General features: G+C 43.1%; 1 protein-coding gene and 1 long non-coding RNA gene across 42 annotated transcripts in view; one reads left to right on the top strand and one right to left on the bottom strand.

The window, feature by feature from the left end:
- Nucleotides 1-25,807, bottom strand: part of TCF7L2 (transcription factor 7 like 2) — a 774,578-nt gene that overhangs the window by 647,561 nt on the left and 101,210 nt on the right. The window lies entirely within an intron of this gene.
- On the top strand, nt 18,465-24,183 carry LOC137533888 (uncharacterized). The gene is made up of 3 exons (XR_011024245.1): nt 18,465-18,632; nt 19,256-19,306; nt 24,132-24,183. It is a non-coding gene; the product is annotated as an uncharacterized lncRNA (long non-coding RNA).

Here is a 25,807-nt window from a genome sequence, read left to right as displayed (position 1 = left end):
ACACCATTCCTGTTATTACTGGCAGCTGTTTGTTTCATTAAATACCCCAATATGACTAGGAAAGCAAAAAGCTATTATGTGAGGACTTTATTAACCTTTCTCTGTAGACTTTCCAGCACTAAGGTGCCCACAGCCTGCCTACTACACTAAACGCTAAGCCCTGCCTCTCCCCCTGTGAGCGGAACGACAGTGCGCCCCTCAGCGTCATCATCAATACACGTTACGGAAAATGTGGCGATGCCTTTCTGCCTGGTGGGTTTTTATTGGTTCATTTGCAACGTCCCGGCTCCACAATAGGAGTCAGTACATCTTTTTGTCAGCCTGGCTCAGTCGAGTCATTAGTAAAAGAGCTGAAAGTGGTGAGCGTGGCAGCCGGCTATCTGTCAGCCCCGCGTCCGAAGACTAATGTGCGCTGGCAGTCGTACATCATTCACAAATTGGTCCAAATGAATTAAACACGGCTCTGCTTAACATTACGAGGTTTAAATGGATTTTCTCGCTGCAGGTCTGCCCTGTAATTGTGTTTATCCATCTTGTTGGAAGGGGAGTTCGCACTAGTGAACATCATGCTCGTCCGGGCTGAGTTTTCTGCTCGGCTGGCACTTTCACCGCTGGATCATAACAGGTAATTCAAACAACAATTAGGCTGATGACAGGTTATATGTCAACGTCTGCCCCCGTTACCCTGGTGCTGCCCGGGATGAATTGCTCTCGCTGTCCTGCGGTCTCAATTGTCAGCCGTCCCTTTGTGCACATAGAAGAGACTCCCTCCTGCATTGACAATAAGGCCGGCCAATGATGCAGCCATCATGTCAATTTGGCAAATGTAAACTTCCTTCAAATAACTCACCCTCTAAGATATTGGAAGCTCATAAGCATTAAAGGGAATCTGAAGTGAAAATAAACTTATGAAATAATGAATTGTATGTGTAGTACAGCTAAGAAATAGAACATTACTGGCACTGATATGAGTCTCAAATTGTTTCCAGTACAGGAGCTCTCTGACCAAGTTTGGTTGGCTACAGTGCTGTTTTCTGAAGCAATTATCTCAACCTATCTCTCACTGTTTCTAGTTTCTGTAAGAAAGTTTATAAGGTCATTAGCTCTGCTCTGTTTTATCGTTTAAAATACAGAGTGTAGTTTGTAAACTGAAAATATTAGAGAATTATGCAATGTTATTAAAAAAAAAGCTATATAACTGAAAAAAAAATATGAAACTCTTTGCTACTAATGCTCTATTAATTATCTGTGCTACACATCCAGTTCATTACAATAAGTTAATTACCATATCAGAAGTTTTTTATTTTTTGCTTCAGTGTCACTTTAAAGCGGAACTGAACTCAGAACTTCCTCTCTGCTCTAAAAGATAAGCAACAGCATAATAACCTTTACAGAAAAACATTTCTTTGATACAAATTCTGCAATAAATCTGCGGTGTCTACTTCCTGCTTTCATGGTAGCGAACATATTATTAACATCCTGTGTTTACAAGTGAGATCTCTGCAGTGGCAGTCAGGTGACACAGCTAAGACATCAAATGACAACTTGCGATTAGTCATAGATGAGGGGGAATGTTTTCCTTCTGTCCTGTGCAAGAGTTCAGGTCCACTTTAAGGCCGCGTTCACATTACAAACGTGGACAGGCACGCATGCGGAACGCAACGCGTACGAACGCACACCATCCGCGTTTGTATGCGTTGCGTGGCTGATCCCATCACTAAAAAAAGTGAATGGGACAGCCACGCGTTTTGGCAAAAAATGCGTGCAGCATGCGTTCCCGGACCGCACTGGAACGCATGCAGTGTGAACATCAGACAGTGCACTCTATGCACTGTCTGATGTCGTGCGTGTCGGCCTCCTGCACGCGTTTCCAATACGCGGCTGGAAACGCGTGCAGTGTGAACGGAGCCTAACTTTTCATTAACTGAACAATAAATTGTTGTAAAAAATGTATTTAGATTTAATCACTGGCATCAAATCTGAACTCTATTTACTGCCACCTATGCAATTATTATTTAGCATTTTTATAGCGCTGACATCTTCCACAGTGATTTCCGGAGTATATATAGCCCTGTCCCTCAGAGGGGCTCATAATCTAATCCCTACCTTAGTTATATGCCCATTGTAGTCTAGGGACAATTTATGGTGAAGCCAGATAACTTATCTGTATGTTTTTGGGATGTGGGAGGAAACCGGAGTGCCAGGAGGAAACCCACGCAGGCACGAGGTGAAGATACAAACAAGTGCCTGGCTGGGATTCACGCTACAAGGCAAAAGCGCTATCCACTACAGTGCATTGCTGGGACTGATTTACATTCTGGAATGTATCACTGACATCTTTAGTTCTAACAGGTGAACTGTACGGAATGTTCATTACTGAGAGTTCTGTGGTAGTTGGAAACAGCCGTCATTTCCCACAATGCAATGAGGTTCACAGACAGCACACTGTGAGGACCATGGCCCTGACATCACACTGTGGGTTGGGTTTCACCCCAATATCAGCCATACAGACCCCCTGATGATCTTTTTGAGAAAAGGAAAATATTTATCATGGAAAAGGGGGTATCAGCTACTGATTCCTTGGTTAAAGCTCCTCTTCAAGGTAGTGAAAAGGATGTCACTCAGGAATATACTGCTAGTTTGCTGCTCCATAGTGTTTGGCTAGCATTGTAGAGCAACCTCTTCAGATCAAATGAAAACTGAAGAGTTCACTCAGTGAGAGCGATGAAACGTACATCTAGAATGTGGAAAAGGGCTCCAGCTAAAGCTACCTCATATTACCTTATATATAGCATTTTCAATTCATTGTGTTTGAATTCCAGGAATTTGGAGCTGGTGCACAAGGAAAGCGGTTGTTACGGATTCTAAATGCCTCACCTTCCTTGTGATTTGACCCCAAAGCCTCGTCCCAGCCAGATGCACTGAACCATCAACTGGAAATCCTTCCTATACACAGCAACACAGCATCTCAGGAACAACTGTCATTACTGAGAGGAAGAGAGGTGTATTGACATTTCTACAGCTGTACAAACAGCCGGTAATGAAGGAGCTATTTACACACCCCAAACACTATCTAGTCAAGTGACAATCCAGTAAAATGGCCAAACACAAAGACCTCTTTATAGAGGTGCTTTACAATTCACCGTGTACCGTTCATCTATATCGTGAGCCTGGTGACAGAGGATGCGTGGATGTGTTCATTACTTTTCATCTATCTCAGAAACTCACGTGCATTGCTTCTTTCATTAACACTTAGGGTCCTTTTACACTGAGCACGTTGCGGTGTGACACCATCACACACATACACACAAACACCACACACACACCACACGTACGCATGCACACGGAGGGGCACACCCACACACCCACACAATGTTCTCCCCTGAAGCACGATTAGCAAGAGCTTTTACTTTGTCTCTGTGAAGTCCCATTCCTAAAATATTCCCATTTTCTAACTTTAGACTTTCAGGAAGTCTACATAAAAGAAGTGGGAATATCTGAAGAACAGACTACACAGAGACAAAAGCAAAAACGTATTATGTTTGAGAGGAAAATATGCAATACAAATACCGTACTGTTAATTAAAAAAAAAAAAAAACATTTGGTGTTCGGACTCTTTTTCCACTAGTTGGCACCCGTTTCAAAAAGCAGATTGCAGAAGTTTTGCTGATTGACATGAGAACCCAATAACATGTAAATCGAGTTTCGTTTTTTTGCCCGAATGTGCTTCTAGCCTCGATTGCGTTTCATTCCTGAGGGCTGCACGGCATTGTGCTTGCTTGTTATTGGAAAAGGGCTTTTAGAATGGGCCGAGTTACATTGTGCCGCACAAAAACTCTGCATCCTGTTGCAGAAGCAGTGATAGCTTTATAAGGGGATCACATTGATCGCAATGCGGAGCAGTGGATCCTGTTGTGACAAGGCAAGAGTATCAGTGTGTTTCACCCAGGAGTGAGGCATTCTTCCATTGTAAAGTATGTCTCACTGTGTGGTCATTGGGCCTTACGGGGCCGGTGTGGTGCAATTGCAGAACAATCACACCACAATGGAATGTGTTACGTGTAAAAATAAAAAAATAAAAAAACAGGCCTTAAAAAAATATTCCTGTCGTCAGGTGCTATTTGAGACTCCATAAGCATGAACTCTATTTTACTAATCTTTTAGCAACCCATACTTTAATCTGATATGACCCAGGCAAAGACTACAGACGCCCATTAATAACTGTAATAAAAAACAAAACAACCCATGTTTGCTGGATCGGTGTCGAAATCATTTCATTTGAGTTCCATATTGTGTGGCTACGTTAAGACGGCGCCGAGGACAATCTCCAGCAGGAGGCAAAGGGCAGAGGGAGTATTCCTGGGCCACCGGCCATTCTGACTGCAAATATCCCAAAGTAAACAGCTGATTAGCAGCGCAGTGACCTCATCAACACCCCACAGCGTGATAAGTGTACCTGTGCTTCCAGTGACAATATGACTCACGCCTGTGTAATGCAGATAGGAGTGCACACTCACCCTCCCTCCCAGGCCTTGTGCTGAGCAGACACCCGCAGCACAGGGAGGAGGAGGAGGGGAGGACAGTCCTCTGTGTTCAGCAGAATCCCCTATCTGACATGAATCAGCTGGTCCAAGAGCAAGTTTATATCACCAAACACAAATGTGCCTTCCTAAAACAGACAGCATTTGTGATTATTCAGGTTGGAGTGAGCTTGAGGTGTCCCACAATGCATCGCTGCTGAATATGAAAAATCAAAGAGATGATTTGCATATTCAGCAGTGATGCATTGTGGGACACCTCAGACGTTCACTCCAACCTGAATAATCGTAAATACCTTTTTTTGTTTTAAAGGAAAACTGGAGTGAGAACAATATGGAGGCTGCCTTTTAAGCAATACCAGGTGCCTGGCAGCCCTGCTAATCTATTTGGCTGCAGTAGTGTCTGAATAACAGCAGAAACAAGCATGCAGCTAACCTGGTCAGATCTGCTAATCATGTCAGAAGCACCTGATCTGCGTTTGCTTGTTCAGGGTCTATGGCTAAAAGTATTAGAGGCAGAGGATCGGCAGGACTGCCAGGAAACAGGCGATGCTTAAAAGGAAATAAATATGGCAACCTCCATATCCCTCTTGCTTCGGTTGTTCTTTAGGAAGAAATTTCTGTTTTGCAGAGCATTTTAGTAAGGAGGCTTTTTGTTCACCATAAACTTACAGTTACATTAACATGGGCCACACAGTCTCACTAATTACTCTGTTCAGTGACCAAGCTTCGAAAGGCCAACACCTACTCTGCCCTAGGCCAGGCACTGATTAATTAGTTATCAAATTAATATTAAAAGAGGGCACTACACCTAAAACGACAGCTAATATGGCATGAAAATGGCTCATTTACAGGAAACCTAAAGAAAGAACATCTCAAAAAGGACACAAAGGGAATAAATAAAAACTAGATGGTGTGATCCTTCCCTGCTGCATAAAATATACAGGCCCATTTCCACACAAAATGCATTTTAAAAACTCAACCCCATGTGTAGAAAGGATACTTGCCTCCTGGGGAAGACGCTCTTCCAGGGGAGGTGAGTATGAGTTTCTTTCTCCACTTTTTTTCTCAGCAAAGAATAGTGGCGGAGCAGACTGCAAAGCATAATGGAGACCCAAAAGTATCAGGACATCTTTGTAGCAGATCTGCCATTTAAATGCAAAGCTATCTGTTTCATTTTCTTAAAACTACTTTTTAGGTTCAGCCTCCATTCTAGCTAGGCAAAATGAATTTGCTTCTCTGGCAGACTGGACTTAATGTATTTTGTGGGTTTAGCTGCTCCAAAATTTCATTTCATTTCACAGAGGGAGATACGGCTTGCATGGCATTTAGAACCAGCCGTTATTTCCCATGATGCAAAGAGGTTCACAGACAGCAAACTGTCAGAGCCTTGGCCATGACATCACACTGTAGGAGGGGTTTCATCACAATATCAGCCATACAGATGTCCCTGATGCACTATTAGAGAAAAGGTAAACAGCACCAAATAGATGAAGTCTATCAATCAGATATGCAGAAACAATAGATTACTGGCATACTCGATCAAAATGATTAAAAGTGTCAATACACCTCTAGACCCGCTGCCAGATTTACCATCAGATAGATCCATCTCTGATTGAATCTGATCAGAGGGATCTATTACCTGGCGACACACTGCGGACAGATTTACTACTGATTTCAGCATTCACTTGGGGGGAGACCGAACATGTTTCGGCAGTAATATCTTTCAGATTGAATCATTATGATTGTATCGGCTGGGTATTGATGCCGAAAACTGAATAATGGACGGGTACTTTAAAGTGTACCAGAGATGAATGTTTAGTCATAATCGAAACTTACCTGGAGCTTCCTCCCGCCCCATAAACACGTGTGAGTCCCTTGCCGTCCTCCCGGGGTCTGCCGTTCAGCTGTAATCAGCCTTGGTAACTTGCTCAGGCGCATCCAGTCTGGGTCTTCTGCGCATGCGCAGACCTACTGCACATGTGCAGTAGACTCAGACTGACACAAGCCAATTACAGGGGCTGATTGCAGCTGAAAGGCAGATCGCGGGAGGAGGGTGAGGGCCTCACAAATGTTTATGGGGCAGGAGGAAGCCCGGGGTAAGTATCGATTCTGACTAAACTGTTGATCTCTGGTTTCCTTTAAATCTCATAGATCTTGATTAAAAAAAATAACTGATACTTGCATGGCCCCAGCTCAGACAGACAGCAGAAGAAATAGGTTAATAATATTTGCTACATCTTTGCAATGCATTTGCATATACTGAAGGTATTACTATTTTCTTCACAAAGGTCAACACTTACATGGAACTTGCAGGTGGCAGCTTCAGCCTCTGCTGTATAATAGTACATAAAAGATTTTTCTTCTTTTCATCAGTGTCGGCATTTTCAAACTTCAGGCAAGTACATTAGCACTCTGGCGGGTAAGTGAATGCCTTTGTGCCACACAAGTCAAGTACTGTATCTAATTGTATGTATGTCTTCTCTCACATTCATCTGTAACTATACAGAAAATATGTGGTCTTTAAAGAATAATTCCCAGTAATTAGATTATGCCAAAGCCTACAGTACAGGGACGGGTTTCTATATACCACCTGACAGCTTTGTGAGCAGACAGTTCAAATATCACAACCTGGCTTCTGCAGCTAAAAATGTGTTCCTGTGTCCGGAAGCAGCAAAGATGAAGGACTAAACAGCAGCCTTTGTGGGTGGATCTGCTGCAGCTTGGCTGGATATCATAATGCCATGCAGAATGAAAGGCTGCATTGTGTAGACCAGCCTTTTGGATCTCAAGGAACCCCTGCAAACAATGTTTTGATCTTGAGGAACCCCTGAATTTATTTTGCAGGAGGCATGGTCTTTAAAAGTATGTGTGGCTGTTTATTTCACTACTCCCTATTACACTGCCACTCATTATACTGTCTCCTGACCCCCCAATTGGGTGCTTCTTGTTACAGTACCACCTATTATAGTGTGCTCTATTACACTTCCCCCACGATAGGGGAAAATGCCAAGGAACCCCTGCAGAGTACTCAAGGAACCCTGGTTGAGAAAGCCTGGTGTAGTAGACGGCGGTATCTGAGGATATCATAGCCTGCAGTTATGAAGCTTGTGTGGTAGGAAGTGGCTGGTGATAGGGTTCCTGATCAGACAGTGAATCTGAAGTGAATGTGAGAGGGATAAGGTATCTGCAGTGATTATTTCCTCAAGGCCAGTTGTCAGACTGTCCTGCTGATCTTTGTGGCTTGAGTGGCATTTAAATTACAATTCAAACAAGCATGTGGCTAGTGTGGCAACCAATCTGTACACTCCTTCTAGGTCAGTGGTTTAAAGTGCAGAGGATCAGCAGGACAGACAGGCTATTGGCATTTTTCAAAAAAGAAAATAAATACGGCAGCCTTCGTATAATTCTCACACTGGGCACTCCGGTTTCCTCCCACACCAGAAAAACATACAGATAAGTTAATTGGTCCGCTTACCATGCCCCCCCCCCCCAAATTGGACTTAGACTACACCACATGATCCATACATAGACATATGACTATGGCAGGAATTAGTTTGTGAGCCCCTCTGAGGGACAGTTAAGTGACCAGACTATATACTCTGTACAGCGCTGCGGAAAGTGTTGGCGCTATATAAATACTAAATAATAATAACAGGCTGAAGGTGCGTACACACACACACACACCACTGTTTTTTCCCGAAGGGATCATAACTTTAAATGTTTGGTGACAGTTCGGGGGCCGAGCGCTGTGCAGACACTTTGCTCTCCTTTAGCAGAGTGATGCATCCCCTTGCTATATAGGGGGAGGAGGGACGACGCGCGGGACAAAACAGAGTGGCTTTAGGCATAGGGGCGAGCAGTAGAACATTTTCCTCGGGTGCTACTGTTGTTTAAAGCAATACTGAAGCTGTGCAAAAAAATGAGCAAGATATTCCCCTATGGAGAGGGAAGGCTCTGGATCCCGGAGAGCCTTCCTAGTCTTCGCTCCGTGTCTTCGTTCCAGCGCCTGGCCCTGGTGAAGTTTTTCAACCACCTTGGTCAAATACTTCTTCGGCTCTCCTTGGGAAGTTTTCGAAAGTACTGGTTTTCCCGAGTGCTTCCAAAGAGGAGCAGATCTGTACTGTGCACAGGCGAGTCTCCGCTCCCACATGATCAGTACGGATGTGCCCATCTTTGTAAGTACTTAATTTTTTAATTTTTTTTGCCACGCTTCAATATTGCTTTAAAGATCCACCACTCCAGATCTTTAAGTGGGCTTGGGCACACCTGTACACAGGCTAGATTCTTGCATAAGGCAGCTGCGAATGGCCAGCTCAGCTGAGCTTAGTAGAACGTGGGATTACACTGTTCTACTTTCATAACTTGAATATGAAAATCTGCCTTCATAAAACAGAAGGGATTTGCGATAGTTCAGGTTGGAGTTAGCATATGAGGTCTCCCACAATGCACCACTGCTGAATATGCAAATCATCTCTTTTTTTGTCCCTGGTAGCTAACCACATCTCCAGAACCCCTGGAATGCAATGATGTGTCAACTTTTTGATTGAAATAACAGCTCTGTAGGTGAAGTCGCACTCTCTGGCCAGCCATCCAAGGTGGAATGGCAGGTGTGCAGGAAAAACTGATCCCGGGCTCCACAGGATCCAAAAGGCTGCAAAAGGACGTGATGATCCGCACTACCTTTAGCAATGAATCTTCATTTATTGGTATAAAAAACAAACAATTAAAACATAGAACTATAGGGCAAGACAGTCCACTGTTTCAGGCTCCTGCCCATCTTCAAGTTGCCCAGTTCTAAACGTTGCACACAACAATACAGACATATATACACAGTGTATCCAATCAGGAAAGACATGCAAATGCGAGGACCTGATGGGGAACTGCTAATTTAAATATATAAGCCAGGCCCATTACACAGGTAAACCTTTTGATTGGTCACATATATTCCAATGTTTACACACAATAGGAAACTTCCCCACAGCAATCAAAGTGCTGTTATGATCAAAATAATCACCTGCATAGCATCCCGTGTTGTCGTAGATCAGTAAGAGGCAAAAACCGGCACCAAAAAGTATTTATAACTATGCCAGATCACGGAGCAAAAAACTCCTTCCCAGAGCCCTCTACTATGGAGCATCTCGAGTGAGGAAAGACGCCGACCAATCAGCGTCACTCGAAGGATACCACGCGGGAAGGAGTTTTTTGCTCCGTGATCTGGCATAGTTATAAATACTTTTTGGTGCCGGTTTTTGCCTCTTACTGATCTACGACAACACGGGATGCTATGCAGGTGATTATTTTGATCATAACATCACTTTGATCGCTGTGGGGAAGTTTCCTATTGTGTGTAAACATTGGAATATATGTGACCAATCAAAAGGTTTACCTCTGTAATGGGCCTGGCTTATATATTTAAATTAGCAGTTCCCCATCAGGTCCTCGCATTTGCATGCCTTTCTTGATTGGATACACTGTGTATATATGTCTGTATTGTTGTGTGCAACGTTTAGAACTGGGCAACTTGAAGATGGGCAGGAGCCTGAAACAGTGGACTGTCTTATTATTATTATTATTTATTGTATTTATAAAGCGCCAACATATTACACAGCGCTGATAAAATGTCTTGTCCTATAGTTCTATGTTTTGTTTGTTTTGTATACCAATAAATGAAGATTCATTGCTAAAGGTAGTGCGGATCATCACGTCCTTTTTTCAACTTTTTGATTGTACAGAGCCACAATAATCCAACATGCATGCAGACTGTTTCAGACTGGTTGATCCTCATCAGTGCATGGCATAGATTAATGTGGAGTTCTGGTTCACCATGAGCTTACTGGGCCATCTGTAACTCTGGGTGTTTCAGAACTTGAGTGAATAATTTGTCTGATTAAGTAGCTTCTAAATGGACAAAGGCAAGTTTTGCCACAGATTGCTGCATGGGGCTAGGAAATCATTTGTGTCTTCATTTTTTTACAGATATATCTAGAAAAACATCTACATACACAAACAAAGCCAACTGCCGAACACAGATAAACAGCAGGGATGCTCTTGGATTTGTAGCAGGCTCCACAGTGATGTTGTACAGTAGAAGATGACCTGGACTCTGCGGACTGTGTGATTGCATCCGCTGAACTCGTCTCCCCTCTTGTACTCAGGCCTTGTTTATGTGAAACATGTAATCAACTCGGAGAAGGGAAGCCAAGTAAGATTCTTTCCAGGCAAAGTCTAAGACAATCATGGGGGTTGTGATGAGCAGATCATAAAATGATACCATCACCATGCAGATCATAAACATGCAGACGTCTCTCATCAGCTGTGTGACTGCCATGTGTCCCCAGATCACCAGGGTGTGCTCATCCCTGATTCCCTGACCTGACCTAAGCGCAAAGTGTGACACAAGTATCTTATGCCTAGTACACACAATGAGATTTTCATGCAGATTTCCTGCCAGATCGATTATTTTCAACATGTCTTTCAATCCATTCACTTCTACGGAAAATCGGTCAAAATCAGATGTTGAAAATAATTGATCTGGCAGGAAATCTGCGTGAAAATCTGATTGTTTGTACTAAGCATTAGAGTTTCAGATTGCCCAGCAAGCTCATGGTGAATCAGAACCACTTGGAGTGTGTAAGGGGCTGAAAAGGACCAAAAAGCCCTCTGACTAAAATGCTATGCAAAACACAATTCTGCCTTCTTAGAACAGAAGGTATTTGTGATTATTTAGGTTGGAGAGGGCATATGATGTCTCCCACAATGCATCACTCGCATACGGGGAAATGTTGCAAATCTGTATATAGTGGAAACAGACTCTGAGGACCCTCTCACACTGGGACGTTTTCATTGGGGTGTGTTACCCTTTTTTTACCGCAGGGTAACGCTAAAGCAATGAAAACCCATGGGGCATTTCACACCTGCTGCACTGCCATGTGCCAGAAGTATCCGATGTGATGCAACGACAACAGCGCGTTATCGGCAAACACGCGCAGCGCAGGAAGTTATATAAGTTAATGGCGCCACAGATATTTTAAACTGTTTCGTGCTCACGTCACGCAAACGTATTTTGTCAATGCACTTCTGTGCACTTTGTATTTCCGCCACAGGAAGTGAGCGTTAGAGAGCCTCACTTATAGATTGGATTAGTGCCAAAAGTGACATCATTGCGCATCAACATTAGTGTCTACGAGGGCTTTTTTTAGTGTTGTGGTGCGATGTAATCATCCAATCGCGCCGCAACCAAAACGCAGGTTAGTAGTGTGAAACCTGCCTACATTACAGGCCCAGAATGAGTATGCAGATCAGATGTTGTGACTCTGGTGTGACTCCACTGGCTGCATGTTTGTTGCAGGTGTGTGACTCAAAAACACCTAAAGACAACAGCTCAGCATAACAGCCAGGCAACTGGCATTATTTATAAGCAAATGAAGATGGCAGCCTCCATATTCCTCTCTCTGCAAATTCCCTTCAAAGAGAGTCTGAAGCAGAATGATTTTCCTCATTTTATTGTGCAGCCATCTTCAGCATTAAATTCTAAGCTGATTTGCTGCATCCCAGTGGCAGAATGAGCTATTTATGCCCCTGAAATAGCTAAGCAAAGTTCCACGACTTTCCAGATTTTGCTGCCATGAAGAGGCAGAGCTGTGTGTAGTAGCTCTGCCTCTTTTCCAGTCGATCTCTGCCTCTCCCTGCCCCTCTCAGTGCAAGAAGACAGAGGGGTGGGGAGAGGCAGACTGGAAAAGAGGTGGAGCTACTGCGCACAGCTCTGTCTCTCCTAGGAAGCAAAATGCTGCAATCCTAGACAGTATTCAGGGCATTTCCGGGGGAAATAATATTTGTTCTGCTGCACATAAAAAAAATAAATTAAAAAAAAAAAGGTAAAAAAAAATTCCACTTCAGACTCTCTTTGAATCACCATGGTGTATATTTTATAGCTGGTTAGTAAGCTCAGCGCATCACAGTCATATCATATGCTGCTTTATATCAGGCATGAACAAAAATGGTCTCTATTTATAATTTCTGCAATGTTCCCACCAGGCCAACAGCTATTTTCAGATGGGCCTGAAAGGCACCCGAGGGTGCAGAGATGGATGCGGTTACTGGGCCTGTCTTAAACCCATAACAGGCTGCAATAGCTGTCAGTCACTGCTGGACTCTGATACAATTATAAGCTTCTCTCAAAGAACGCATAATGCCATAGCAATGCATGCCAGCCATAGCAGCACAGCTAGAGACAAATTCAAGTGGAATTCCAATTTCCTGAGAAATAAGCAACCTTCAGTCCAGCTTTATACACTGCAAGAATCAATGGCAAACGCTATATCAATATCAGCTTGATCACTTTGTATTGTATGCAAATCCAGCCATTCCACAACAAGAGACTGTCAGAAGAACTTGTCAATGCCTGCTGCCAGTTGCTGAATATTGATATACTGCACTGAGCTACTCTCATCCTAGTTAGTACGCTGATTGTATTAGCTTCGTCCCGGTGCTAGGTTCTTTTTTTTGTTTACATGTCTTATTCTATTGTAAAATGTGGAGGAATATATACACCGACATTTTAACATGCTGATATATTTTCTTTCCTCAAAAAAAATATATTAAAAGCATAAATCCAGGTACTAATAATGCTAAGTACTAAAATTTCCTGCTTTGCCCATGAGGAAAAATGGCAATGTCTAAGCAGTCTGTACTGCAAAGAGCACTGATTGAAGACTTCTATAGAAGTGCAAATTGAGAATAAAGTTGCAATTACAACTATAATAAAACAATGGTTTGTAAAAACATTAAGACTTGGTTCACACATAAAAAGGTGTCCAGTTAGCAATAGCTTACAGAATTGTTTAAAGGGGTGCTGTAGTGACATATAGACATTTGGTAGAATGCAGTTCATTATTTAGGATATCCACTTTTACAGTAATTTTCCTGGTTTCAGTAGCAGAAATCCTTCCTATATTTATAAACTGCTTTAATGTGGCTGGAAAGTATAATGGTTAAGGGCTCTGCCTCTGCCACAGGAGACCAGGATTCAAATCTCAGCTCTTCCTGTTCAGTAAGCCAGAGCATATTCAGAGAGGAGTTCTTAGGCTAACACTGCTACTGCCAACGGAGTGCGTCCTAGTGGCTGCAGCTCAAGCAATTTGAGTCCGCCAGGAGAAAAGTGCAATATAAATGTTATTAGTCTTGTCTTTATTGGTATGCAACCCCATCCTTCCAGTAATGTTTTGCCTAGGCTGATTAGCTATGAGGAATTCCTGCCCCTGCCCCAGAGCATTCTGAAAGACCAGGTATATTTTGAACTGGCTTCAGAACTCTCAGTACCCAAACATTCCACAGAGGTCACCTGACAGGACTTAAGATGTCACCACCTGTGAAATATTTTAGAATGTAAATCAAAGAGAGGAAAGATTTCACACTGGGCAAACACAGACTAAATCATTTATAAATTAATATTGTAGAAAAATAAGCAAATTTATTCATTACGTTATTTTCACTACAGTTCCTCATTAATATACATTTCCTGAAACTGGACTTATAGGGTTCCGTCTTTTCAAGTTGAAAGTGGCACATAGTTAATTTTTCTCACTGTTAACTTTGCATGAGTAGGATCAGTGCCTCCAATGGGGAGGTCATCTTGCCTGCTATTCCTGAGGCAGCAGTGAGGAGGCCGAAGTATTACAGTTATCATCAGAGTTGCAGTTGACTAATTCTCTGAATGGGGGCACAAGATACTCCTCTTTGAAGACATTTTCTCTAGCTTTCTAACTTTTCTCTGGGATAGGAGGGGAAATGTTTCCAGACACAGGTGACAACAACAAAAGCCTAAACAGTTGCTTACTCCTCAATGTAGACCTGAACTCTTGCACAGGACAGGAAGAAAACAGAGAAATGCTCCCTGTATGTATTTAGCCTGTGTAATTCCCCCTCATTTGTGTCTAATCATAAGCTGTAATTTGATCTTTCCCCTGTGTCACATAACTGCAGAGATGGCAGAGAAGATATTTGAAAGCACCGCGGCTGTTAAAGGACAACTGAAGTGAGAAGGATATGGAGGCTGCCATATTTATTTCCTTTTAAGCAATACCAGTTTGTTGGCTATCCTGCTGATCCTCTGCCTTTAATGTTTAGCCACAGACCCTGAACAAGCATGCAGCACATCAGGTGTATCTAACAATTCTGTCAGTTCTGACAAGATTATCTTGCATGTTTTGTTGTTGCTGTGATGTATACACTACTGCAACCACACAGACCAGCAGGATAACCAGGCAACTGGTATTGTTTAAAAGCTTTCAAATCTCTGTTGTTACAGTTGTCCTTGAACAATAGGTCTGCTTGCATGAATCAGGAAGTAGAAATAGTGCAGATTTATTGGAGGATTTGTATCAGCTGGAACAAAGAGATGTTTTTTTGTTCAAAGGTTATTATGCTGTTGAGTATCTTTTAGAGCAGAGAGGAAGTTCTGAGTTCAGGTCCGCATTAAACCAGTAAAAACAAAGGTGTTAGGCTCGGTGCACACTTAGCAGAAACGCAAGCGTTGCAGAAAAAAACTGCGTTTTTGCCGCTAATGGAAGTCTATGGGCCACATGAAAACGCTGGTTTTGTTGCATAATATTCAAAAACGCATCAATACATAAACGTACATAATGAAAGTCAATGGGAACGCAATGTATTGCGTTTTGTATGCGTTTTTTTTTTTAAAAAACAGAAAATAAAAAAAGATTATCTCCTAGGAGAAAACTTGGGAGAAAAGTGGATTGAATACTGACCATACCGTTTTGTGATGTGATTCAGCTTCTTGTTGTCTTCCTAGTGATTTGCAGGAAACGCAATATTAAAACGCATTGAAAACGCACTGTATATGCGAACTGCAAACACATAAAAACGCATGCAAAACGCTAGAAAATCTCATATGCGGGAAAAAAGGCACTAAACGCATACAAAAACGCACATGACAGTAAACTAGACCTTTCACGCTCTGTTCTGTGTGCACCCAGCCTTACTGCTGTTGATAATGCCTATCAAAGTTTCTTAGTTCTTCATTATACCGAATGTTTGATGCAAGAGTTTGATACTTTGGGGAGATCATTTCTACTTGCACGCTGGAATTCCTGTTCGGGAACTTGGTTGATTGTGATGGGATGTAGAGAAGTATGGAGAAGTCTGTAGCTGCAGAAGAAGACTATGCTGCAGCTTTGCCAGAAAGGGTTACATTTATCCCAAGGAAAGATAGGCCCAGCTACAGCGAATGCCTGCAAATTAGCATAAAACTATTGTTCTGCGGCTTCTGACTCGTGCCTATATAAGGCAGACAACAGCGTCCCGTGCAAGCTGGAATTATTTGCAGCAATTTATGGAAGAACAATAAAGAACTTCCAAGAAAGAGGTCATGTTAAAGAGCCAGCAGCCTTGTATAAAAAGAACCAATATTACAGCTCAGTAAAGAGTATGGTAAACTTTTCTACATCTGTTATACGAACTGTAATTGCTGGTATTAACTTTTGTACACTAGCTGCGATTGTGTGTGTTTTGCCGATTATGGCAAAACGCACAGAATGCCACAGGCTATTGAAGTCAGTAGCCTCGCTTGGGAAACGCTCGTCATGACCGTTCGTTTGTGTTTTGCGCTTGCAATTTTGCGTGTTCTTAAATAGCACAGCTTTTTCCAACACGACACATGCGTAGGCAATTACAGTATATGTCGCTGCAGGCAAAAAATTGTGGAGCGATCATGGCAAAACGTTTGCAGAAACCGCAATCGCAAAAGCCAATGAAGACCCAGGAAACACAGGGGAAAACAGCCCTACAATTGTGTATTATATATGTGTGTGTGTGTGAGTGTTTATTATTGTGTGTTTATACAGTGGTTTGCAAAAGTATTCGGCCCCCTTGAAGTTTTCCACATTTTGTCACATTACTGCCACAAACATGAATCAATTTTATTGGAATTCCACGTGAAAGACAAATACAAAGTGGTGTACATGTGAGAAGTGCAACGAAAATCATACATGATTCCAAACATTTTTTACAAATAAATAACTGCAAATTGGGGTGTGCGTAATTATTCAGCCCCCTGTGGTCTGAGTGCAGTCAGTTGCCCATAGACATTGCCTGATGAGTGCTAATGACTAGAGTGCACCTGTGTGTAATCTAATGTCAGTACAAATACAGCTGCTCTGTGACTGCCTCAGAGGTTGTCTAAGAAAATATTGGGAGCAACAACACCATGAAGTCCAAAGAACACACCAGACAGGTCAGGGATAAAGTTATTGAGAAATTTAAAGCAGGCTTAGGCTACAAAAAGATTTCCAAAGCCTTGAACATCTCACAGAGCACTGTTCAAGCGATCATTCAGAAATGGAAGGAGTATGGCACAACTGTAAACCTACCAAGACAAGGCCATCCACTTAAACTCACAGGCCGAACAAGGAGAGTGCTGATCAGAAATGCAGTCAAGAGGCCCATAGTGACTCTGGAAGAGCTGCAGAGATCTACAGCTCAGGTGGGGGAATCTGTCCATAGGATAACTATTAGTCATGCACTGCACAAAGTTGGCCTTTATGGAAGAGTGGCAAGAAGAAAGCCATTGTTAACAGAAAAGCATAAGAAGTCCCGTTTGCAGTTTGCCACAAGCCATGTGGGGGACACAGCAACCATGGATGGAGCCAAATACAGAGAATCTTGGAAGTAAACTTCTTGGAGTGTGCCAAATACTTGAGACTGGGGCGGAGGTTCACCTTCCAGCAGGACAACGACCCTAAACATAAAGCCAGGGCAACAATGGAATATTTTAAAACAAAACATATCCCATGTGTTAGAATGGCCCTTTCAAAGTCCAGATCTAAATCTAGAAATCAAGAATCTGTTGCAAGATCTGAAAACTGCTGTTCACAAATGCTGTCCATCTAATCTGACTGAGCTGGAGCTGTTTTGCAAAGAAGAATGGGCAAGGATTTCAGTCTCTAGATGTACAAAGCTGGTAGAGACATACTCTAAAAGACTGGCAGCTGTAATTGCAGCAAAAGGTGGTTCTACAAAGGGGGTTGAATAATTACGCACACCCCACTTTGCAGTTATTTTAGTTTTATATGTTTGGAATCATGTATGACTTTCGTTCCACTTCTCACGTGTGCACCACTTTGCATTGGTCTTTCATGTGGAATTCCAATAAAATGGATTCATGTTTGTGGCAGTAATGTGACAAAATGTGGAAAACTTTAATGAATACTTGAATACTTTTGCAAAGCACTGTATAATGGTGACATCTTCCACAGCTCTTTTCAAAGTACATAGTCATGTCACTAAGGAGAAATAGCAATGCCCGACTGACACCCACACCAACTGTTCACCTCTTCACCCCTCCCAGAGGAAATCACTCCTTCATGCGCCAAGCCATCACTCCACTTTCAACTATCCACAATAACAGAACGGGATGCGTCTGTACAGTGTTCACCACTGAACTGTTGTCCGAGTGATCGAGTCCTTCCAACTAAGGTGTCCTAAAAAGTCTTTTGAGATTTGTTGAGATTTCCAAGTTGCCGGAAGAAACAGACATGGGGAGAAACCCACACAGACATGGGGAGAACAAAGAAACTCTGTGCAGATAGCCTCCTGGCTGGGATTCAAACCAGGGACCGAATGCTATACGGTGCGAGCACTAACCTGTATGCCACCGTGCTGCCCAATTATATTACTGCTACATGTGGCACACTGCTGGTGGTAGTAACGGTAATATTGCCTTGCTCTACTTGCGCACTAAATTATTACCGGCAGTTAGTGCATCAACCCCCATGTCACTAACTGTCCCTCAAATTAGTTCATAGCCTAATTTCTACTAATGGACCATTTTTTGTACCAAACCAATTAATTTGCCATGGTGTTTTTGGGCTATTAGAGGAACCAGGAGTGCTTGAAGGACACAAACTTGGGGAAGACATAGAAGCCATGCACACATCTCCAGACAACACCGCTAACCACTTTTTCACCATGCTAAATTGTGGGCCCTTTCATTTGTTGCTGTGATCGTCTTCTATAGATGCCACTCAAGTCGCTGACATCTGTGTAGCCTGTGCTTTGTATGCAAATACAGTAACAGAGGTTTGTGTACATCCCCATCCTCCCCCCCCCCCACTCACCATCCCCCCATCCCCCCCCCAGTCTCAAGTTATTACTGTCTTCAGGCATTGTGCCCAAAATCCATTTCCTCTCCCAGAACAGGCGCTTCAACACAGACAGCGAGCAAACAGTACTATGAGCTGAAGTGGCCCTGGCATCTGGCAACAGAAGGGTTAAGAGAGAAAAAAAAGTTTAAAAAAAAAAAAAAAAAAAGAATGAGAGAAAGAAAAGTAGGGGATGCTGCAGCCAGAGCAAGCCTACGGGCAAACATAGATTTTATTTACAGCATGGCCTAAATAGTAGCATGATAAAAGCAGGTGATTGCCGGATGACATTTGGCTTTGTTTACTGCGGTATAACCCATCAGCTCACTCAAAGGGATCAATACGGAGAGAGATTCGGATTGCGCGGATCAAACAGAATACCTTTGTTCAGCCACTTGGGCTTTGGGTCTGAGCAAACAGGAACGCAGCGCAACAATCCCAGTTTAGCAAAGAAAGGAGGGGAAAAAAATGTACAATGCTTACTTTTTTTTTTGTTTATCTTAAACTAGTCCACAAAAATAATAGGAAGAAAAAAAAAAACTTTAACTTTTTACTTTTCAGAGAATCACAGCTCAATCCACACGTCTGGCCAGCAGTCAAGACAACCATTATGTAAGTTCTGCTTCCTGATTGGCTGAGTGTTTTCATCATATCCAATCACTCTGAATTCTGTCCTGATGCAGTGTGTGCTGCTCTCTGCTTGAGTAATGGTAAAAATGGATCCTTCTTTCTCTTTATCTTTCTGTCTTCCTTTTTTTTTTTTCTTTTTTTTTTTTTTAACCACAGCTTAGCAGTTCTGTGCAAATTTTATCAACACTTCTGCACAATGGGTATGGTACAGAGAAGTGATAATTCATAATGTAAGTTACATGTCAGTATTTTAAAACAGAAATGAGGAGCTATGCTTTCTGACTGACTATGCATTATTGCTGTATTTAAATGCATTCACACCTTATGTACTGGGCACTTTCACATTACCATCCCCTGACGAAACCCCATGGCAGAGGTGAAACGTGTTGGATCAGTTTTCCATGTGTTTAGTCATCCGTTATGCAAGGGACCACAGACTAACATGGTTTTGTTTTTTAACATGAGCTATATGACACACACACACTCTCACACACACACTCTCACACACACACACACACACACACACACACACACACACTCTCACACACACTCTCACACACATACACACACTGACACACACACACACACACACACCTTTGCTCAACAAACTAAAGAAAATCCCGAGGTCGTAATTACTCAGCGGTGACATCAAATATGGCATCTCCAGAAGTCCTATTAAAAAGAATTGTAAGTTCAAAACTTTCTCAAAACTCAAATCTCTCTAAGTTCATATTTTTATTTGTAAATATTTTTATTTGTATCTTGTATCAGTGTTCATATTTGATGTATATCATTGTCTGTATCATTATGTATCCCTTGTTTGTTTTCTTACATTGTACAGCGCCACGGAATATGTTGGCGCTTTATAAATAAATAATAATAATAATTTGCACTACAGGAAGCTGGTTTATTAGAAGAGTTTACAACACCTCAGATGGGAAATGCTTGCAGTCCACACCTCAGCTGGTCTTACAATGTTTCATACCGTTCTGACATTAACCATGTGCTTACTACCATGAGCCCGTTTAAACACACAATGTAAGACCAATCCCGATATAGTAAACTTCTGATATAATAATCTACTTGGCCACGTCCCTTGAAGTTTACTATAAGGGATTATACTGTTTGTTTACTGTATATCCCTGTTCCTAACTGTCCCTCACGGGAGCTCACAATCTATTGTCCCTGCCATAGTTATAATCTAATATCCCTTCCATATTTTATATCACTTTGGGGAAAGGTCAATGTACCTACCAGTATGTTGTGTAATATGGGAGGAAACCCACAGAGACAACTCATAAAAACTCCAGTCCAGATAGTATTCTGACCAAGAATTAAACCTGGGACGCTGGCACTGCAAGGCGAAAGCGCTGATGTATGCTTATTCTGAAATATTCCAGAAGTAACATGCTATTGTCTTGTTCTGGCGCTTACATATTGTAATTCTTGAGATAAATGTGCAACAGTTTGCTTTGAAGATGTAACATAAGGTGCTAGAGTTTTCTTTCCCACTTAAAAAAAACTTGTACTCTGAAAACTAAACCTCTTCAGCAAAATATTCCCCTAAGCAATTGTCAGAAATAAAACCAAGAAAATAGACAAACTTAGCTTTCTTCAGAATGCCTTTCAGCAGAGCCTGCTGGCTCTTATCATGTGACTAATGCTGCAGCCCAAAGAAGAGGAGGGCCCTGCAAATAAGAGCCAGCCATTGCTATTGGGTGCTGATACAGCTGAAGCACCCCTGGGGAAAGGTAAGTATGTGTGACCTAGCTGCACTGTTTTAAGTTCAAAAGAACATTATTGTCAGAGCGCAGGTCACTTACAGGGAAAAATAGATTTAAAAAGAACTAGGGTTTCACTTTACAGTGTAGCTCCAGACACGAAAAGGGTCTGGAGCCACACTTTTGGTGTGATCAGTTTGGGTTAAAAAAAAACGATTATGAAATGTAACTCACTAAATGCTTACTATCCATAGCATCCCGGTGTTTAGTTCATTAGGAAGCATTATGGCCTTATCTTATCTTCTCATATCCTATGTGCGACTATTTACAGTAATCAACTCTCCTGATCCACTCCAGCAATACTCTCACAGATACACCTACACATGAGCTAGGGGAAGGAATTGTAACACACAGCAAAGATTGGAAAGAAAGGAGGTGGCATCCAGGCACTACTACAACACTTACTTACATAAGTCGTAAACAGCTGACCAAAGGTCACATGACTAGTCTTTTAAAGAAAAATGAGTAATATGATTGATGGGAGCATCAGACAATAACTGTCTATGGAAGGAATTAGATTGTGAGCTCCTCTGAGGCACAGTCAGTCTCAGGACTACTTACACAAAGTGAAGTGCTGCAGCCAATGACAGCGCTTTATAAAACACACAATCATCATCATCATCACAATCTGCTCAGATCCACAAGCGTAGAAGTGGAGTGTACGAGACCTGACTACTTTACTTTAACGTAAACCTGTGAGTTTGAGTTAACAAAAATGATACTTACCTCGGGATCCTCCAGAGGTCTCCCCGTCCCTCCATTCCAGCGCTGTGTGCTGCCGAAGCTTGCCGGACTGTGCGATTCAGTAGCATCAACCCACCCGGGCTTCAGCAGAGAAATCCAAGCCCAAGCGGGTCTGTGCTACTGCACAGGCACAGACATCATGTGTACCAGCACAGTCCCCATTGAGCTCTGCTTTTTCTGCAAAAGCTCAACTAGGTCTGTAGTACTGCACATGCGCGCGCCATCCACAAGTGATCTTGCGGAGGGGACAGTGGAGGAACGGCGTGGAGAAGGATTATCCAAAGGCTTCCCCCTACCTGGGTAAGTCCTTTTAAGGACAACTGAAGTGAGAGGTATATGGAGGCTGCTATATTTATTTCCTAGTAAACAATACCAGCCCTGATGATCCTCTGCCTCTTATAGTTTTAGCCATAGACCCCGAACAAGCATGCAGCAAATCAGATGTTTCTGACATTATTGCCCGATTTGACTGGATTAGCTGAATGCTTGTTTCTGGTGTTATTCAGACACTACAGCAGCCAAATAGACCAGCAAGACCGTCAGGCAACTGGTATTATTTAACAGGAAATAAATATGGCAGTCTCCATATCGCTCTCGTTACAGTTGTCCTTTAACAGCCCTGCAAACCACAGCAATCTCCTGGCTGCTGATCAGGGCTGTGGAGTCGGGACAAAAATCTTCCGACTCAAACTCCGACTCCTCGGTTTATGAAACCACGACTCCGACTCCAACTCCGAATCCGGGTACCCAAAATGGTTTCGACTCCGACTCCTCGACTCCGACTCCTTAGTCTATTACTTAACGGGGCTGTGGATTTTGTACAAAAATCATCCGACTCCTCAGTTTATGAAATCAATGACTCCGACTCCAACTCCGACTCCAGGTACTCAAAATTGCCCCGACTCCGACTCCACAGCCCTGCTACTGATAAATGTTTCTAGAAGCTTACTGCATGCTCAGTTATGTAAAACCGCATGAATCCTGGAGGTAAGACTGTTCTTTTTGTAACAAGATGACATATCAAATAATATTTATTTTGTATCTTGTGTTTATCTCTATGACTGAACCAAAGACACGGTTAAGCTCTGGCTCAGTGCTGTCACATGGTTTCAGAGTACAGGGCACATTCAGTTCAGGATTCTGCACGTTAGCCTCATAGGCTTCTCTGTGAAAAAGAAAGTGGCCGATATTTGGGAACTGGTGGACGTTCCCTCCGCTCTTTCTTTCAGCCTTCTTTTGTGTGAGGGTAGGAGATTCCTCATGGTGCCCAGACAAAGAGCAGAGAGAGTGCTATGTCCGCGGCCGAGCTTTTAGTAACTTGGAGACAAGCTCTGGCTCCTCTACACCAGAGTGCACCTATTTCCTGGCTGACGGGGAGGCCGCTCTCCACACAAACAATGAACACAAAGCTCTTGTTTCTCTTGCACAATTCAAACAAAAGGCCTCGCAGGTCACCGACTCAGTCTGTGTTCTGGCTCTGCAACAGGCAGCTAAGAAAGTAACTAAACTCCATTCTGTGTCTGAGAACTGCAATTCAAAGTTATGATTCACAGACTGTTACTAAACCACAGGTAGGACGACGCGGCGGAGAAAACTTTCCTCATAGCTGCACTGCAGTTCACCTTACAGGGAGCACGGCGAGGTCAGGAGATCTGCCCCCAAATATACAAAATCTCTAAAACTAAAGAGGAACTTTAACCCAGGATTGAACTTCATCCCAATTGGTAGCTCATACCCCCTTTCCCATGAGAAATCTATTCCTTTACTCAAACTGATCATCAGGGGGCTCTGTATGGCTGAAATTGTGGTGAAACCTCTCACACAGTGTGATGTCTGGACCATGGTCCTGACAGTTTGCTGCCTGTGAACAGCGGTTGCATTGTGGAAAATAATGGACTTTTCCAACTGCCAAGCTAGCTATATCTTCCTCTGTGCATAGAACGCTCAGTAACAAACATTCCGTACAGATCACCTGTTTGAATGAAAGATGTCACCACCAGTGATACATTTTACAATGGGCAAACACTGACTAAATTATCTATAAATAAATATTGTAAAATATAATAATAAAAATAATTCCATTCATTATGTTATTTCCACTACAGTCCCTCTTTAAATGGGTATACATTGTTTTACCCACTTGAACCTGAAAGAGCCAATAATATGAAGTGGAAATTTAATGAGGAACTTTATTGAATGTAGCATAATGATTAAAATTGCTTGTATTTTACAATATTTGCCCAGTGTAAAATCTTCCCTCTCTCTGGTTTACGTTTTTAAAGGTATCACAGGTGGCAACATCTGTACTGCTGGCAAGGTGCACAGCTGCGGAATTGTCGCGTGTGAGCAAAAAGTGAGCATTGGAGAAGTAAAGAAAATACGGAAGTGGTCGTATCATCATTATGTGGTCTAAATTTAAATAAGGTCCAAGAATGCAGATGTGTGGTCACAAACTAGACTAGTATCCCAGGTGCTGGACCAATCATATAATGCAAAGTAAATCCATGGGGTCCGCACACTGTTCAAATCAAGCAAGTGTCTTTTATTGATACATCAACCAGTATCATCCGATCACCAACAATCATTTCGGAGCCGCGCAAGGTCCCCTTTGTCGGGGTACGGGACAGAACAAATAAAGGCATTTCTGGGGATTTATTAATAAAAAAAAATTAAATAATGAACTGCAGCATACGGGGATTTGGAGCTGCACATGGCTGAGCATTACTGTACGCTAACTTTGCTTGTATTTCATATTGAGGCCTCATTCAGTGGGACGTTGCGTTGTAATGTGACGTTAAAGTCACAATGCAGCATTAACGCTGCGTTACCGTTGCATACAGTAGGCACAATAAAGCATACAGGCAATGACCATAGCCGCATCACACCGCGGGTGTGCTGAAACACATGCACGCCAGTGGAAGAGTTTCCACTGCGTGCATGTTGTGCGGTGCCTTGCTGCAGATTTTCGCACAGCCACATCTGCCCGCAGCCGCGTCCCATCTCCTCAATTCACTTCCGCATCAGGAGATGCGAAAGTGATGCGGCCAGCGGCGGAAGTGATGCGATGCGGCTAGGCAGCCGCATTCGCATCACTTACTAGTGGAAACGGGCCCTTATTTGGGAGACGCAAATATACATTATCTTGTGCAGAAACCATGAATCACATTGATGGAGGACGTGGGCGGTGTCCAAAGTGCAGCAGCTTTCCCTCTGTTGCAGGACAATGTGCACTGCCGGGCTAGTACTGCTGTACTGCTGAGTCACACCTTTCTAGGAAACGCTGTATAACAATAATGACCAAAGGAGCACTTTCCTTCCACTCTGCTCACTCTCAGGTTTCCCTCTGGGCAAAACTTTGAACGCTGACAAGAAATCTACCTTCAAAATACTACATAACAAGCAGGGCTGCATTACTAATAGCCCTACTTACCCTCAGTGTCTTCTGCAAGTCAGGTGATTCCCACTGAAATCCCTATAATGGTTTTCTCAGTGAACTGAAAGTTGGCTGCATGAAAGCCCACTAGAGGGCGCTCCGGAGGCGATCTTCCGATCGCCTCCGGCGCCTATAATAAACAAGGAAGGCCGCAATGAGCGGCCTTCCTTGTTTTTGCTTATATCGTCGCCATAGCGACGAGCGGAGTGACGTCATCGACGTCAGCCGACGTCCTGACGTCAGCCGCCTCCGATCCAGCCCTTAGCGCTGGCCGGAACTTTTTGTTCCGGCTGCGCAGGGCTCAGGCGGCTAGGGGGGCCCTCTTTCGCCGCTGCTCGCGGCGAATCGCCGCAGAGCGGCGGCGATCAGGCAGCACACGCGGCTGGCAAAGTGCCGGCTGCGTGTGCTGCACTTTATTTGATAAAAATCGGCCCAGCAGGGCCTGAGCGGCGACCTCCGGCGGTGTTGGACGAGCTGAGCTCGTCCAGACCGCTCAGGTGGTTAAGCTGGTTTCACAGTGGGACG

The sequence above is a fragment of the Hyperolius riggenbachi genome, chromosome 10 (assembly GCF_040937935.1).
Source record: "Hyperolius riggenbachi isolate aHypRig1 chromosome 10, aHypRig1.pri, whole genome shotgun sequence".
In the NCBI taxonomy this organism is placed as follows: domain Eukaryota; kingdom Metazoa; phylum Chordata; class Amphibia; order Anura; family Hyperoliidae; genus Hyperolius; species Hyperolius riggenbachi.
Note: the sequence above shows the minus strand (reverse complement) of the source record. Positions and strands in the feature narration are given on the sequence as shown.